Source organism: Propithecus coquereli, unplaced genomic scaffold, assembly GCF_000956105.1.
Source record: "Propithecus coquereli isolate 6110/MARCELLA unplaced genomic scaffold, Pcoq_1.0 Scaffold12, whole genome shotgun sequence".
NCBI classification, from domain to species: Eukaryota; Metazoa; Chordata; class Mammalia; order Primates; family Indriidae; genus Propithecus; species Propithecus coquereli.
In genome coordinates, this window is record NW_012136080.1 from 6,398,529 (window position 1) to 6,411,661 (window position 13,133).

Consider the following 13,133-nt stretch of genomic DNA (forward strand, 5'->3'; position numbering starts at 1 on the left):
ATTAATAAATGTTTTTCTTAAAAGAATAAGTTGGTAAAGTTCTGAAAAAATGTTATTAATTTTGTTTGGAATTTACATATTTGTAGATTGGTTTCAGAATAATTGACATCTTTTCAATGTTGACTTCCAAGCTATAAATGAAAATGTTTCTCCATGTATTCACGTTTTCTCTTTATCTCCCAATGAAGTTTTGAAGTTTTCCTTACGCTGGTCCTTTTTAAGTATACAACTTGACAGTTCTGGTTGCCATGGTGAATAGAATGTATTTGTCCCCTGATATTTCCAAATTGCCTGTTGATATTCTATGTAAAAGCTATTGCTTTTTCAAATACATTTATTCTACATTGACTCCTTATTGGAAAGTACCCTCTGGCTTTTAAACAGTGTGTGGCAGGCTATAGAGTCACGAGCAGGCTCCATCGAGACTTGGGAGCTCAGACTGGGTCTTGGCCTCTCCACCTCACCACTCACTGCCTACGTCACGTTTCTGGTACTTCATTTCCTTATCTGCTAAACACAAACAATGATAAATGTACCTGATAGGGTTCTTGTGAGAGTTAAATAAGATCATGCCTATGAAGCACTTAGCAGAGGGCCTGGCGGGCAGAAAGCACTTGGTATATGCAGCAATTTCTTATTGTTGAGCCTCTTGGGTTTGACATGTAGATTGTCACACCTGTGAACAGTATTAATTATACATTCTTTCTTAACATTGATGTCTCTTCTCTCTCTCAACACTACTGTGTTCTTTTTCTATTCCTGTTGAGTTGAATTGGCCAACATTTTGAAAAGAGTGTTAAATACTAATCCTGTTATTGACTCCTAAGCCTGACTTTAGTAGGTAAAGCTTTCACCTTTCCCTGCCAAGTATGAAGATGATCATAAGCTTAAGAAAGATATTCTTGATCCTATTTGCTTAAAAAGCTTTGTCTCTTCCTTCCTTACTAACATGTTTTTGAAGGAATAAGTAGATGGAAGCTTTTCTGGAAACCATCAAACGACAGGGTTTTTCCACTACTGATAGGATGCATTATTATAAAATATTTTCTAGGATTCTTTACTATTTTAGTTACACAAGTAACATTTGAGCTTATCCTTATTGTAAAAATGTTAAAAAAAATACAGAACTATACAGAAAAAATGAAAGTTCCATCCCTTTGGCCTCCATGACTATCTCCATTAATCCCATTCTCAGCTCTTAAATTACCTTCTGTAGACAAAGCTTCTTTCTATTCATTTACATATTCATGTGTAGATACTCAATATGTAGCTCTATTTTTTAACATTAATGAGGTCATCCTGTAGTATGATTTAGCCCCCAAATTTGGTTCTTTCATTTTGGTGTTTTGTTTTGTTACTTAATGTATCTGAGATTTTTCTGTTTCAATACATAGAGAGAAACACATTCTTTTGAAACTGCTACCTTGTATTCTTTAGTAGGGAGGTGACATTGTAATTTAGTTATTCTCTTACTGATTATTTAGGTTGTTTCTCTTTTTTTGTATTACCAAAAAGAAAAGCTGCAGTAAAAACATTCATGTACAAACATCTTGTGCCCGTATTTCTTTAGGATACAGATAACTATAAAGGGAATTGCTAAGTCACAGATTAGATGTATACCTAGATTTGATACATTCCAACAAATTACCCTCCCCAAAAGCTGTATCAATTTATCTCCTCACCGACATTTGAGACTTTTCTGCTATTGAATTATGCCTGCATTCTTAGAAAAACTTTACTCATATAACATTGTTCTTTTGTTGTACTATTGAATTAAATTTGTTAGTGTTTTACTTTGTATTTATGTCTGAGATTGTAGTCAATTTCTGCTATAGGTTTTAACATCTAGATTATGCTAGTTTAGTAAAACTAAGTGAAATATACTCCATCTTTTTCTACGCTCTGAAACAGTCTAAATCACATGGCAGTTATGTGCTCCATGAAGTTCTAATGGAATTAATTGTAAAATCTAGGCACATTTTGAGAATGCTTTGACAAATTTTAAAAATTTCTTCTAGGGTCATGGGCATATTTATGGTTTTTTCTTCTTTAATGAATTTTGATCATTTATGTTTTATTTGAGAATCCTGTGTGCAACTTGATTTTACAGCTTTTAGCACAGAGTTCGGCATAATAATCTACATGATAAAACCTGTAAATCACACATTTATCTGTGGTTATATTCCTGTCCTCATTCCCATTGCTTGTTTTTTCCTCTTATTCTTCTTGCTTAGCTTTGCAAAAACTTTCTTTTTTTCTTTTTCCTGGTGTTTCAAAGAATCAACTCTTTGATTTATTTACCAAATTTACTAATTTTCTCTTTTCTAAACACTAATTTCTGCTTTAATAATTATTAATTCCTTCTATTTTTCCTTAGTCATATTCTCTTGGCTCTCTTTTTGACTAATTGAACAGTTTATTTATATTCTCTTTCTTGTTAAATTATAAAAGCCATTAAAACCTCTCGCTATTCTGTGTATACAACCTTGGCCTTCTCACTTATGTAATGTTCTTGTTATCATTGTTTTCTAAATAATCTATAATTACAGTTTTGGTTTCTCTCTGATCCAAAAGTTATGTAGGAGTGTGTTGAGTTTTTGTTCTTTCTTAAGTTTTGGCATTAATGTTCAGTTTCTCTGCATTGTGGTCCAAGATTGTGGCCTGCACGATTTCTTGTCCTTGAAATGTATTAAATTTTTTCTTTTGGCCTAGTAACTGATCACTCTCAGTAAATGTTTCATGGGCCTAAGACAGAGGATAAATCCTCGGCAGGGAATAAAGTGTGATATATGTCTGCAGTTGGGAAATTATTTTGATACAACCTGGTTCAAGCAAATCAACTGAAACGCTGAATGGAATTTTTAACTCACACAAGACATAAAGTGGGTTTTTTGTTTGTTTGGTTTTTGGTTTTTGGTTCTTTTTTTTACTGTAAGAGTCAGGCCTTGTTGAGATTTTAGAAAAAGACAAAGGAGAAAGACAAGGGGGAAGAAGAGTGGAAGGAGAAAAGGAAGAAAGGGAGGAAGTTAGTCTGCTCAGAATTCCAGAAACCAGGGTTTAAGTATCAAGAGCCAATCTTAGAGGACTAGCTAACCACAGAGGTTTATACTGTGAACCACAGACTTGAGAGGATGCAAGAAATGATAGAAAAGTGATCTGATTTTCTACTGGAAGAGGGAAGTGGTGGGAAGGAGAAGGATTGGAAGGGTTAAGAGGTAAATGCAGGTAAGTGTTTCTGGCGGAGGGGAGGCTCTGGTTCTGCCCCTGCCGGTGTTGAAACTCTGTCAGGGGGAAGGTGGGACTTAGGTTTGACGGTCTGAAGAAAGCCCTGCTTCTACCCTGGAGCTCCAGGAGGAAACAATCTCTCCAAGTGTTCTGTGCCAATGCAAAGGTGTCCCAGGGCTCCAAGTTTCCAGAAGAAGCAGAAACAATGGGGATGGGGGAAGTGTGTCTGTGAGGGATTCATGGTGATAGGGACCTGGGATTTAGGGAGCAACTTCCATGGCAAGACAGACTGGTTCCCAGCAGAAGTAGGGGACAGAGTTGGAGGCAGAGAAATTCCTAAAGTGAGTGCTTGACTAAGGTGGGAGCATTCATAAATAATGAGATTAATATTTTAGATGCTTATATGCTCAACTCTCCTTGAATACATCTTTTTTTTACATCTTTTATTTACAGTTTTTATTATGTGTTTTTTTAAGCAGAGAAGCAAGATAAATCACAACTGAAAGTGGGGACTGACTGCCTGTATTTGGTTATGTAATACATTAAATACAGTCACAAATTATTTGCCACTTCCCCCAATAACAAGTAGAGTCCCCTCTCCTCGAATATAGGCTGGCTCTGTGTCCCATTTTGAACAATATAGTATGGTAAAAATGTCACTGCTGTGCAACTTCTAAGGCTGAACCTTAAGACCACCATGCTGTGAGGAAGCCCAAGTCCCTGGAGAAAGAGGGTCCCTATGGAAAAGTGCAGAGGCATCAAAAATGTACATGAGTCCAGACTTAGAGCTGAGCTCAGACACCATCCAAATGCCCCCAACGAACAATCCCACACAACATCACCTAGAGCAGAAAGACCACCCAGCTGAGCCCTGGGTTCCCAACCCACAGAATTCTAACCACGTTAGATGGTGGTTGTTTTAACCTACTAATTTTTGGGTTAATTTATTATGCACCAATAGATAAATCAACAATTTACTACAGTGTTTAGGGATAGAGGACCTTACAGAAACTAATCTCGATGACTCACAAACCCCCTTAGATAAATTAGAAATAAAATCATCAGCAGTCTGAGCGAGAAGTAGCAGAGAGGGAATTCAGAGATGATGACTCAGTCAGTCTGTCTCTTTAAAGGAAAGTAATTTTCTGTTTGGTTTCCCATGGCTCCCTGTCATAAAGGAGGCATTGACTTTATTAATAGAGCAGCTCACATGATTAGGCTAATGTTTCCATGTTCTGCCTCCTCGACCACACCTCCCTCTTCCCACCTCCACCGCCACCACCACCGCCACCACCACCACAAACTCCTTACTTGAGATTTATTCTGCAAGCATTGACATATGCATATAAAATCATCCAAATAAAAGGACATTTTTAAGAAAATGAATTTAACTGAAAACCACATTTTAGAGTTTTCACCTGTCTTTCTTGACCTTGATAAGCAAGTAAATGCAGAAAATCTCAAGGACATCCATCTACTCAGCTCTAGAGTGAACTCCTTGGAACTTCTCCCTCTACCCCCCAAGTCCAGTTGTCAATGAAAGGGACATGAGGATTGGGTGATGGACCTGGGTTCCAGCATGGAGGAAAGTGCCTCGATAATGTTGGTGACTTTGAGTAGGCCTCAGATTCCTCACCTCAAAATGGGGTATATGTCATTCAACAACTATTTATTGAGCTCCTAAAATAGGCCAAAAAGTGAAAAATCTATGTCCTCTTAGAGCTTAAATATCTACTGGGGAGAGACAAACTATAAACGTAATAAATACTTAAATAGTATGTTACGCTAGAAGATGATAAATTCTATGGAAATAATAGGACAGGGTGAGGAGGAACAGTAGTGGAGAGGAAGAAGGCAGTCTGCAGCACTAAATCGCACCAGACGTGGTAGCGCAGACCTCACGGAGAAGGCGATGTTTGCACAAAGACTGGAAGGAGGTGATGGAGCAAGCCCTGTGGACATCTGGGGGAGAGTGTCCCAGGCAGGGGGAACAACGTGGGTAGAGGTCTTGAGATAGGAGATGCCTAGAGAGTTTGAGGAACAACATTACCACGGCTGTTGAGGAGTGAGCCTAGTAGGAAATCAGATGTATGAAGGGTTGCGGGGAAGAGCCAATCATGCAGAGCCTTTAGCCATTTACAACTTGGGCTTTCCTTCCGATGGAAGTGGGAGCCCCTGGAGAGTTCTGAGCAGAGGAATGACGTATTCTGATGTGCCTTTTGACAGGACTCCTCCTACCTCTGAACTGAGAACAGACTTGCAGGGGGCATGGGTAGAAGAAGCAGGGCATCTACTGCGACAATCCAGAGGAGAAATGAGGACCTGGGCCTGATTTCATTTTCCTACTACAAGGCTATCTTGAACAAATGGCAAATAAGATTTGAGGGAAAGGATGAGGGGAATGTAAGTGATTTTTCTTGCTGTGTTTTGTTGTTGTTGTTGTTGTTTTTGACATGCCTACCCTGTGCTGGGCTATGGCTGGAGGCTGGAGAGGTCCCGGCTGACGTTTCCTGAGGGCTATGACTGATGTGATGGAGGTAGTGAGAGAGAAAGGAAGGCCATTTGCTTTCTTTCTTCCAAGCTTGTTGGCAACTGCTAATTGTAAAGGAGTGGCTGGCTGGCTGACGGAAATCTGATCCTGGCTAAATGTGTATTTTGGGGAGATGGGTGGATTGTTCACTTTTTGAACAGGAAACTCAGCTAGCCAGTCAAAAATGGCTGGGTTTTAAAGACTGAAAACCTTTCTCAACTAGGAGGGCTGGCATCCAGGTCCTTCCAAAAGGATGTGGGGAGGAGCTTGCAGAAGGGACATGCAGTAGGACTCATGGGCTGGGAAGGGACTAAATTCTCCTGGGCTTCTGATATTCCATTGTCACCTCCCTTACACATGATGCATAGAAAATCCAGTGCCTGCCTCATTCAAGGAAATGTTCATTGAACTCTACAGGAAAATTGTTTGGAAGGATTGGCCACCGAGCTGAATTCACCCAAGACACACGTCAAATACCTGGAGTGATATGATTACCTGGTGACTTGTCTTGCTCCTCTAAACACATGATCATCCCCAAACAAATCCACTTCATCAAGGACTTTTATTGGTAGTGGCTTGGTCTTTGGTCAGTCAAAGTTTGCTGAAGTTTATACAGACCTTTAGGAACCCTATGGATATTTAAATTTTAAGAGGTGATCTATAATATTCTCCACTGTAATTTTTCTATACATGTAACCTCCTACTTCTCTTTTCTGTCTCCCACTCCCCTGCCCCATCCACCCCCAAGACTCTCACCGTTTCTTTTAACTAACAACTTTTGGGCACCTCCTATGTACGAAGCACTGAACTCAGCTCTAGATGTTCAAAGCTGAATAATTCAAGGTTCCTGCCCTTCAACTGAACTTGTCCTGGGAAGTAGAGTGACCTGCACAGAACGCTAATGCACTGTGAACAGGGCTACACAAAGGACCCCAAAGAAGAGATAGATTGGCCTCTGAATTGGGTTTTGGAGGGTAAGATAAAGAGAGAAGTACATTCATGGCAGAGGAAATAATAGCCAATAGTTATAACTGGCAACCCCTCCAAAAAAGTGTGTATACATATAAGTTTATGTAAATTTTATTGATAGAAAAGATGTGTAGCACATAATTTACAAATAATAATGAAATATGCAATACTCATTGTAAATTCCATTTAGCTGATTAATTCTCATGAAATGCTTTCAATGATTTTGCTGAATTCTTGTATTCACAGCCAACCTATGGTTGCAACTAACAAATGAGTGTGGCTATGGTGTAGATATGTTGGTTGATATTTTTGTTTACATTCATAAGATAAAAGTAAAACAAAAATGTATGTCAGAACTTCACTCATTGGTCAATGACATGAACAACTACAACTTCTTTGCTGAATCAGGTAATAGTTTCAAATACTAGAAGAATATTTTCTCCAATTTTTGTGCTATTCATAATATAACAGCTATAGACATGACACATTTTTAAGTTTAATCTGTATCATTAACATTTTCTCCATCATTTTTAAACTCTAAACAATCAACAATACAATAAATCAAGTCCTGATTTGTAGCATTTGCTGATTTCTGTGGTGTAACTATTCCCACCACGGACAATTTCAAGCCCCCAGTGTCACAGAGATGCACAGTAGCAAGTTATCATATAGTATTTCCAACATGCAGACACAATAGACACAAGGAACTTCAAGAGCATAAGCAACAGTAAAATGTAGTAAAATAATTCGAATGTGACGAGTGTATTTATTATCTTTGTTTCTAGTATAATTCAATCATAAACTAATATAATTTAATTTTTAATAATGGCTGTGTCTTGCGAAATTCCTGGTAATTGAACTACTGGCTCTTATGAGCCTGTCCAAGCCGTCCTCAGCACTACAGGCCCTAGCACACAGTAAGAATTCCATAAATGACAGTCGACTTTCTTTCGACCGTCAAAAAGTAGAAATGCATTAGCTAAAGTGGGTAAAGTAATGACTGGCATGAATCCCTGAAGAAAGGGCTTTCCACAAAGCATTGCTAATGTTTGCCCCTCTTCTGTCTGAGTGCTTTCAGTGTCATTTTCTTCCAGAAGTGTCAGGCCTGCTTTGCTCTGTGAGGGGGAAAGGACTCCGTGGAATGACCCACATGTGTCAGTCTTTCTCCTGAGCAGCCTGAACACAATGGGCCTCCCCAGAGAGCAGATAATGCTCCAGCTTTGTGTCCAGACAACGGCGATCACCCCAACCTGACCTCACATGCTGTGTCGAGTAACACCGAAAGATTGTCTCCAGTGGCTCAGCCATCTTCATGCCCAGCAAGAACTGGAAATATTTGTGACTTTGCCACAAAGAGCACTTCTAAGGTGTTAATCAGGAAAACACTCTGTCCTCTGAAATGAATGTGACAAAACCCACAGAGAGTAAGCTGCTAACATGGAAATAACAAAATCCATATGTTCCCTGACAGCAGCTTGGGTTCTGAAATACATGTCGCCATCTTTGTGAGCTGGTACTTAATTCCTCAAGACACCTCCACCAAGTGTCAACATGCCTGCTCTCAGGATGGCTGAGGACCAAAGTGTTCCCAGAATGGTCCTAAGGGCTTCTTAAAACGTGGCAGCACCGTTCACTTGGAAGCCTCAGCAAGCCTTCCTTTACCTACAGGTCGGAAGCTGGGCACAGGTAAAGAGAAACAGAGGGAGCTCAGGGGAAGGCATGTTCACAAGTGAGGGGAAGTAATGGCCAAGCTGGTAATCACTTCCCACCTCCCTGGAGGAGTGTTCAGGGAAGCCTGCTTCACCTTCTTTCTCAAGGGCCACAAGAAGATGGCAGGGGACCAGTCACACTGGGCATCTATTACATCATCTGTCCTACCACTGTCCCTACTGTTCTGGATCTTGCCTTCCCGAGAACCAAGCCACATGGTGTCCATGAGAGCCACTAGTTTGTGCAACATTATCCTGTTCCTCCAGCTCCAACTTATCAATTCAGAGGTAGGCACCATCCCAATTTAAGCTAATCAATCTCATCCTCTGGGAAAGTTTGACTTTGGGCCTTGGAAAAGGGCCGGGTCTCTTTCCAGGCTGCTGAACATACTACATATATTAATAAAACTTCAGTTTGGTTGGTGGCCACATTCCTTATGTGAACTAAGTAGGAGACAAAACCACTTGTTACAAGAAAGGAAAGAGAAGAAGACCACAGAGCGAAGTGGAGATAAGCCATGGCAAAAAAGCCTGATTATTTTCAGGTTCATGGTTCCATTGGGATGCTGAGCCCAAATGCACTGCTACCTCTAGGTCCATATCCTTTTTATAAGGCTTTTAAAACCCTGAAGAAAGGATAAAATAAAGAGCCGACTTCTCCAGAAAATTCTGTCCAGCAGTGTCCCCGTGTCAGTTAACTAGTACATCATACTGCTTCCTGTTACCACTATGAAAAATGGTTATTTTTGAACTGCCACCAATGATAATAATAACATTTATGGAGCATTTATATGAAGTCAAACACTGCACTAAGTGTGGTACAAGGATTAGTTAATTTAATCCTCCGAACAATCCTGTAAGAACGTATTATTATTATCCCTATTCTACAAATGGGTAACACTGAGTGACTGAGCTTTCCATAATTAAGTTTCAGCCCTCATGGGTCCATAAAATCGAGTTTAATGTGAAAGATATTTATCACAGCATTGTTTATAATAATAAAAATTGGAAACTAATTATATGTCCCACATGAAGAGACAAAATAGATTATGACACATCCATTTGATAAAATATACCACAAAATCAAATTAAAGACCTTGGAAAATACAATATATTTTTTCTGAATAAAATGGAATATGCTGTAACACTAATTTTTGTAAATATTTAAGGGAAGTAGGAACAAATCATGGGGCACAGATTCAAATCTGCAAGAAAGTGCTTTTTCTTTTCTCCTTTTATTGATATATAATAATTTACATATGTATGGAGTACATGCGAGTGTTTGTTACATGCATAGAATGTATGATGATCAAGTCAGTGTATTTAGGGTATCCTTCACCTTCAGCATTTATCATTTTTATGTGTTGGTATCATTTTAAGTTCTCTCTTCTATTAATAGTTACTCTGAAATATATATAATGTTTTTGCTAACTATAGTCACCCCAGTTTGCTATTAAACATTAGTTCTTTTATTAATATCTAACTGTATATTTGCACCCTTATTATAATCAACCTCTCTTCATTCCCCATTCCCCCACTCACCCTTCCCAGTCTCTGGCATCTGTCATTCTATTCTCATGTGCATGAGATCAAATTTTTTAGCTCCCACATATGAGTGAAAAAATGCTGTATTTGTCTTTCCATGCCTAGTTTATTTCACTTAACATAATGATCTCCAGTTCCATCCATGTTGCTGAAAATGACAGGATTTCATTCTTTTTTATGACTGAATAATATTCCATTGTGTATATATACCACATTTTCCTTATCCATTCCTCCACTTAAGTGATGGGCACTTAAGTTGATTCCATATCTTTGCTATTGTGAATAGTGCTGTGATAAACATGTGAGTGCAGGTATCTCTTTGATATACTGGTTTCTTTGCCTTTTCATTTGATCTTAGCCAAAAGGCTGAAAAGTGATTGATTTCTTTTCCTTTAGATAGATACCCAGTGGTGGGATTTGCTATAGTGAATGGTAGTTCTGTTTTTAGTTTTTTTGAGAAATGTCCATACTATTTTCCATAGTGGTTGTACTAATTTACATTCCCATGAACAGTGAATGAGTCCCCTTTTCTCCATATCCTCTCCAGCATGTTTTTTTTTTCTGTCTTTTTACTAATAGTCATTTTAACTGGGGTGAGACGATATCTCATTGTGGTTTTGATTTGCATTTCCCTAATAATTGGCTATGTTGATCATTTTTTTCATATATCTGTTAGTCATTTGTATGTCTTTTTTGAGGAATGACTATTCAAGTCATTTGCCCATTTTTAATGGGATTATTTGTTTTTCACTGTTAAGATGTTTAAGTTCTTTGTATATTTTGGATATTAATCCCCTGACATATGAGTCATTTTCAAATATTTTCTCCCATTCAGGAAGCTGTCTCTTTACTCTGTTGATTGTTTCTTTTGCTGTGCAGATGCTTTTTAGTTTAATTTAGTCCCATTTTTCTATTTTTGGTTTTATTGCCCGTGCTGTTGTTACCTGTGCTTAGCCATAAAATCTTTGCCTGGACCAATGTCCTGAAAAGTTTCCCCTATGTTTTCTTCTAGTAGTTTTATAGTTTTGAGTCTCATGTTTAAGTCTTTAATCTATCTTAAGTTGACTTTTGTATATGGTAAGAGATAGGGGTCCAGTTTCATTCTTCTGTGTATGATTATCCAGTTTTCCCAACATCATTTATTGAAGAGGGTGTCCTTTCTCCAATGTACATTTTTAGTGGCTTTTTAAAAATCAATTGACTGTAAATATGTGGATTTATTTCTGGGTTCTCTATTCTGTGCCATTGGTCTATGTGTCTATTTTTATGCCAATATCATGTTGTTTTTGTTACGATAGCCTTGTAAAATGTTTTGAAGTCAGGTAGTGTGATGCCTCCAGTCTTGTTCTTTTTGCTCAAGATTGCTTTGGCTATTTGGCTCTTTTTTGGTTCCATATGAATTTTAGGATTTTTTTTTCCTATTTCTGTGAGAAATGACATTGGTATTTTGATAGGGATTGCACTGAATCTGTAGATTGCTTTGGGTAATATGGTCATTTTAATGACATTAAATCTTTCCAATCCATGAGCATGGAATGTTTTTCCATTTGTTTGTGTCCTCTTCAATTTCTTTCCTCAGTATTTTGTAGTTTTCCTTGTATATATCTTTCACCTCCTTGGTTAAATTTATTCTTAGGTATTTTATTTTTTTATAGCTATTGTAAATATGATTTCCTTCTTGATTTGTCTTTCAGTTATTTCACTATTGGTGTATAGAAATGCTACTTATTTTTGTATGTTGATTTGTATCCTGCAACTTCACTGAATTTGTTTATCAGTTCTAAGAGTTTTCTTGTGAAATCTTTTGGTTTTTCTATATACGATACCATGTCATCTGCAAAGGTGACAATTTCCTCCTTTTTAATTTGGATGCCTTTTATTTATTTTTCTTGCATAGTTACTCTGGCTGGGACTTCCAGTACTATGTTGAATAGAAATGGTGAAAGTGGGCATCTTTGTCTTGTTCCAGTTATTAGAGAAAAGGCTTTCAACTTGTCCACATTCAGTATGATGTTAGCTGTGGATGTGTCATATATGGACTTTATTATTTTAAGGTATGGTCCTTCTGTGCCTAGTTTGTTGAGAGTTTTATCATGAAGGGGTGTTAAATTTTTTCAAATGCTTCTTCTTCATCTATTGAGATGATCATATGGTTTTTGTCCTTCATCGTGTTGATGTGATGAATCATGTTTATTGATTTGTGTATGTTGGCCCATCCTTGCATCCCTGGGATAAATACCACTTGATTGTTGTGTATTATCTTTTTTATGTACTAGCTTTTATAAAGTCTAAGAAATTCTGTTAAATACTTAGGATCATGATATTGCTTTTGTGGAAGACTGAATTTAAGTCCTCACTGAGGTGGAACTGCAAATTAGTACAACCCCTGTGGAAAGTAATTAGGAGATACCTCAAAGACCTAAAAATAGAAATACCATTTGATTCGGCAATCCCACTACTAGGCATCTATCCAAAGGAAAAAAAAGACATTCTATAATAAAGACATCTGCACTCGAATGTTTACAGCAGTACAATTAACAATTGCAAAGATGTGGAAACAACCCAAGTGCCCATCAACACATGAGTGGATTAATAAAATGTGGTATATGTATACCACAGAATACTACTCAACTACAAAAAACAATGGTGAACTAGCACCTCTTATATTATCCTGGATAGAGATTGAACCCATTTTTTGAAGTGAGATATCACAAGGATTAAAAAACATGCACCACATGTACTCACTATCAAATTGGTACTAACTGATCAACACTAAGGTGCTCACATGGTAGTAATACTCATTGGGCAGGTGGGGGACTGGGGGTGGTAAACCCACAACTAATGGAAGTGGAGCGCACTGTATGGGGGAAGAACACTTTTCTTGTAGCCCTGGCTTGGGCAAGGCAAACACATTGCATGTAACCAAAATGTTTGTACCCCCATAATATCCTGAATTAAAAAAAAAAAAAGAAGAAGAATTTGGCTTATGTTATACAACTAAGTAAGTGTAAATATCTAAGTTGTTTCTGACATCACATATGCACTGTGTCAACATGATTATCTACTACATGGAATACTGACGATATGATAACTTGAAAATAATGTAAGAGAAGCATGTCCAGAATGGTGGAGCAAAGTATTTCCAAAAATCTACT